This window comes from Orycteropus afer, unplaced genomic scaffold (genome assembly GCF_000298275.1).
Source record: "Orycteropus afer afer isolate SDZICR_OR568_19922 unplaced genomic scaffold, OryAfe1.0 scaffold00132, whole genome shotgun sequence".
Lineage (NCBI taxonomy): Eukaryota > Metazoa > Chordata > Mammalia > Tubulidentata > Orycteropodidae > Orycteropus > Orycteropus afer.
In genome coordinates this window covers 5,585,380-5,591,379 of record NW_006921719.1, presented here as the reverse complement: position 1 = coordinate 5,591,379, position 6,000 = coordinate 5,585,380, and positions in this window count along the sequence as shown.

Sequence of the window (6,000 nt, the reverse complement as noted above, 5' to 3'; positions counted from 1 at the left end):
AGCCAAGCACCTTATCCACTATGCCACCAGAGCTCCTATAACCCAGAAATTCCACTTAGGGGTAAATATGTTCAAGGAAACTCACATATGTAAAAAGAGACATGAGTAAAAACATCCCTAGCTATGTTGTTCATCATTGCAAAACTGAAATAACAATCTTAATTTTCCACCAACAGAAGAATGGAGCAATATTGTGATATAGTTATATAATGGAGTAGTACATATAAGTAAAAGTAAGTGAAATAAAACCAAAACCAAACCAAACCCATTGCTGTCAGGTCGGACTCGACTCATAGTGACCCCTTCTTGGGTTTCCGAGATGATATCTCTAAGGAAGTAGATTGCCCAATCTGCCTTCCAAGGCGTGGCTGGTGGGTTTGAACCGCCAGCCTTTTGGTTAGCAGTCAAATGCCTTAGGCATTACGCCACCAGAGCTCTTAAGTGAAATAAAGCTAGGTGTGTTAACTTGAATGACTCTCAAACAATATTGAGTGAAAAAAGCAAGAATACATGCTCTAAGCTGTCATTTATATAAAATTTTAACACATGCAGTATACCACCATCATGAAATTCAATATTATATATTGTTTAGGAACACATCTTATGTACCAAAAATAAAAAAATGCATGGTATCGATAAACAGCAAATTCATTTTACTTCAGGTAAAATGAGGGGTTCAAGGGGATATAGACTGAACTGATAAAGGCTTTAGTTCCTACTCAGGGTGATAAATATACAGACGGTTGTTATTTTAGTCTTTAAACCTGAACTATAGCATAATAATTTTATTGAAGCAAGAAGGGGTAGGGATGATTAAGGGCAGAGGTGTTTTGATAAATGTTTAACAATTGGCTGGGGGAAGGGGTGATTTGTAGCATTTGCCTATTTCCCTGGCATAAATACTCCCACCATGGCTGATTTCAAACTACCAATGTGACATCCACTGGCTCACAAAATTCCTGAAAGGGTTAGTCACTCTCCTGCACAAGCCAGCTCAGCACACCACTCAGTACGGAGTGTGGGTACAAAGTGCTGTGGAGGCCAGAGCTGGGGACTCAGGCTCTCTATGAGGACAAGTCTGTAGCTAGACTTTTCTCATGTCCTAGAAGATGAGTCGAGAGCTGGATTGTATTGATTCATTGATTCTTTCCTTTTTTTGAAAACTTATATTGTGGTGAAAATATACACAAGAAGACAATTGTCAACATAACAACTTCCACATTTACAGCTCAGGGACACTGATGATATTTTTCACGTCATGCCACCATTATTGCTATCCTTTTCCAAAATATTCCACCAGCTATTAGCATAAACTCATGGATTGTATTAATTGTTTATTGCTGTTAAGTAACCCCAAAACTAAGCAGTATTGAGTTAGATGCTAAGCAGTAGCTTGCAAAGTTTCTAAGGGGCAGAGGTCCCAGAACGACTGAGCTGGGTGGAGCTGGCTCAGGCTCTCTCCTGAGGCTGCAGTCAAGAAGTGAGCCAGGGCTGCAGTCATTTGAAACCCTGCCTGGGCTGGAGGAGCCTCTTCCAAGCTTACTCATGTGGTTGTTACTCCTGCATGTCCCAAGCACAGTTGTGGGCCCCAGTGACTTCCAAGCATCTTCTGCAGTAATGGGGCAATAAGGATAGGGGCTTCCAACAGTCAATGTCAAACAATGCTACCTTAAGTGCTTTCTTTTAGTAGACAGGTCAGTAGGATAGGGGGCTGGGCAAGACAAGGGGCTCAAACCAGTACCATCAAAAGAAGATCCAGGAAGGTGTCTACGGCTTCTTTCCCTCTGGGTGTGCCCCTTTTGCCCCTTACTATCCATATCCCTGGTGGCATAGTTGGGTGCTCTGGTGATGTAGTGTGTAAGGCATTTGACTGCTTAACCAGAAGGCTGCCGGTTCAAACCCACCAGCACTCCTCGGAAGGGAGATTGGGCAATCTACTTCCATAGAGATACTGCCTCAGAAACCCAAGAAGGGGTCAGTATGAGTCTAATCGACTTGACTGCAGTGAGTTTGGTTTTTGGTTTTATCCATGTCCCATCATGGACTGCCCCCTTCCAGCCATCAGTTCATTGTCCTTCCGGTGACTCTGAGAGGTAAAGCTGAGCAGAGATGATGAAGGGAAGGCCCAGCTCACCCCCGTGAGGATTCCTGTCCAGAGCATAGTTCTCCTGCCCACGGTCCTAAACCAGGCTCTCCCCACCAGCTGGCTTTGCAGCAAGTTGCAGGCTGGTGGAATGGACAGGCCCCATAAGGTCCCAGTGGTTCCCCACAGGTCATACCACTCCTAGCTGGTCATCAGCCTGCAGCTTTGCTTGAGAGTGGGTCTTAAGCAGAATTTTTTTCCCCGGTCATGTGGAGCCCTAGTGGTTGTCTGGGACCATGCCCTCTGGTGGATCAGAATTCCTCTATTTTCCCAGACAGGCTAGGAAAAGTTCTGTCACTTCAGTTACACACCAACACCCATCCCCTTGATCTGCGGGGCTGTGCTAGGAGGAAAAGACCTCCCAAGATGCTCAGCAGAATACACTGAACTGGCCAGAGGGACTTGCCCTGACAGCTGGATGGAGGGGGGCTCAGAAATGGGACAGTTTATGCCCCAACCCTGCAGTCTTTGTAGTGGCTTTCTTCACGTCTCTAGATGGAGTTGTTCTCCAGGAACACTGGCCCACCTACCTATTGCAGGAGACTGGCTAGAATCTAATTTCTCTTACCCATTTGCCAGGGTACACCACTTTGTTCTCTGATCTATTGGGGCCTGTGGTTGGGGAACAAACTGACATCCTTCATCCCCACTGATGCTCTTCCCCACCCTTGCTGGGGACACCTTCTACATCTGTGCCAGTTCTGTGCTTCTATCCACTTCCACCCCCACCCTCAATTCTGTTCTGTGCATCAGCAGGATCCTAAGAGCTGTTCCCAGCCAGCTTTGTGGCCCCACCTGAATCCACAGCCTTACACCAGCTCCCTAGCTGCCCTGTCATTGCTGTTCATGGAAGCATCCTTTCCTGCCAGCTAAGACCCAGGCATCTACCACTGTCCCAAACACCCTTCCCAGGCATCCCTCCCTCCCTTCCAGCCAAGATCCAGACAATATTCAATTAGGCCCCCTGAGTCCCTGGGGACATAGTGTTACCACAGTGGCAAAGACCGAGTGAGTGGCAAAACACAAGGTATGATGTAAGTGGGAAAAGAAGATGCTGTGGGAGGAAGCAGGGTCCCTTAGCTCTTGCATGTCTGGTTGATCTCCACCAATGTTTGCTGAATGGGCCCCTGCCCTACCCATAAGGAGACTCACTCAGGGATGCTGATATGGCCAGTATAGAAAGGTAGGGCCATGGGCAGAATCTTGGAAAAGATGGGCTGGGCTGGGTTGAGGGCTGGGACAGCCACTATTCTCTTCCCTCTTTGAGACCTATGTTAAATAAACTTTCCTCAGAACAGAATGGTCCCCTCGTCCCGTCTGAGTCAGAGATACTCCTGCCTACCCATCTTCCACCAGCAGTCACACACCCCCTCCCCTGCACTGGATTCCTCCTCCTCCTGACCAACTGCAAAATCAGGCAGTCTCCCCTGCTCACCCCTCACTCTCCTGATTCCTGCCTCTCCTCTGAGTCAAGCACAAGAACTGTTTTCTTATTAAGAATTGTTACTGCTAATCCCACAGCCTGGGGCACATTTCAGAGAAACCAACACTGAGCCGTGACCAAGGTTCCAGTTCTCTGGGTTTCAAGGTTGAAGATCCCAGTGCCCCTTCTGAAAAGTTCTGGGAATAGGGGCTGTAAGCTCCTTGAAGAAAGTTAGGAGACCTGCCTTAGGTACTTCTGTTCCTACAGACTCCACTCCAGGGGCCTTCGTGGCAGAATAAAGGCTAGGTGGAATTCTCTGATGGCCCTTATTCAAATCTCTTGGAAAACAGCCCCAGCTCTCTTACTCAGCAATGTAGGCAGCACTGATTCAGGTGCAAAAGCAAGAACTGTTGAATGGAAAACCAATTTACTATATGTAAACTTTCACCCAAATCACAATAAAAAGTTAATTAAAAAAAAAAAAAAAGTGGATGCACCGGTACCAAAACAAACAAACAGAAAGAATGAGTCTCCTATTCATGTGCATTAGTTCCTTCTCAGAACCTGCAGTGACAATTAACAGTGATCCCTGAGAGACTCTGGGGCCCCAAGGCTCTCAGAGAAGCAGCAGCCCAGCTGCTCTCTGGTGCCACCAAGCCCAGCAGGTCCCTGGAACTACAGGCAGAATGTCCCCTGGCTCTGCCTTTGTTCTCTTCCCTTAGAGGAACAGTGCCACACCCTGTTCACCTTACCTTACCCTGAAAAGGCTTGCTCTGGGATGAAGTGACAAGGCTGTAAAGGAGTTAGACCATGGACCTAGAGCCTTGGTCATGGAGTATAAGAGGCTGAAGTACTCACATCTCAAACTATCACTGGAGTGTGCTCCATAATCTAATCAATCAAAATGTTCTGTAGGAAAATCGTTACAAAGTCAAAACCAAATTTGGGTTACACTGCAAGCTCTAGCCCTTGGTTGGGGGGAGAGGATGTCACAATGTACTTTAGTATAGTAAAGGTTCTGAGAAGGCCTATGGAAAAGAAACTTAATTTTTTCACAAATAGGATATGATTTTTAAAAGCACAGTTCTTAATATCAAGATATAAAGATAAAATGTCTTCCAGAAAAGCAAGTTGTTGTTGAGTGTGAGAGTGTGAATGCTCTCATACTGACTGGTTATCAAGATTAAACCTGAGGAATTTCATTTGTATGATGATCACTGAAGAAAATGCATTATCCTTCCACCTTCCTTAGTCTAGTAGTGTCTGGAAGAGAATTTACTGTTTTCCTTCTGGAACTTGTTTTCATCTGTTGAGCACAATGATAAATAAAAAGTATCTTAGGTGTTGTCAAGGAGTTGTACAGTTTGAAGTTTAATTCTGAGTCCTTGTACTTTGGAATACAGAATTCACCTTGACCTCTGAGATTTCCTATATGATTACAGTTTTATTATAAAGGATACAAATCAGGATAGGCACAAAGCAAAGATGCATAGGGCAAGGTCTGGAAGGGTTCCCAACACAAAGCTTCCATGTCCTGAAAAGGGATGTGCCTTCCCATGTGCATTGATGTCATTCACTAACCAGAAAACTCCAACTTCTTTCACTTTAAGTCTATGATTCCTAAACTTCTTAGATCATATGTTCACTCTCTTTCTTCTTCTTCTTCTTTTTTTTTTTTTTCAGCAGAACACATGCTAATGGAACACCCTTTGGAGCTACTGCTCACTGAGTCACCTTCCTCACCAAGAAAGGTATTGGGGAGAACCTTGGCCCTCACTGCAAACACCAAAAGGCTTGTGCCTGATGTGGAAGTTCTGTATCTTCCCTACACAAGTGTGTCCATGGAGCCAACTTTTGTTAACAAAGCAGACTCTCAGGTGTCATCCTAGACCTGTGGGTTAGAATCTGCATGTTAAAGATCCCAGCAGGTTGGATACGTGGTAGTTTGAGAAGTCTTTCCCCCACCTAGCCTGTCCAGTTGGTTCACCTCCCCAGCCAGGTGGGGACTCCATATCAGGCCCCATACCCACATGTACCTATGTTTGGGAATACTACAATTTTATTTGGGAAATTCCCCACAGTATGAGTCTTTCATTCCTGAGGCCCATGAGGGGAACCAAGAGGGACTACCAGCCATCCAAGAGGCCTCACTTCTACAGAGGCTCATAGAAAACAACAGGGAGTCCTTCCAGCTCAGCCTCACATCCCTGCTCAGATGTCTCTTCCACAGAGATGATGATCACCTTAGGAGTCCAACCAGAATCACCCCTGAGAGTCCATCCCGGCCTCCTCTGGAAGGTCAGTAACATTCATTCACAAGGGTAAACAACAGTCACTCTTAGCACATCTCCACTCCACTCCCAACTGCCTTCTAGCCAGTGTCTAGAGAGAAAACATTTTATTGAGATTCTGCTACATAAATAGCTACAGAAAG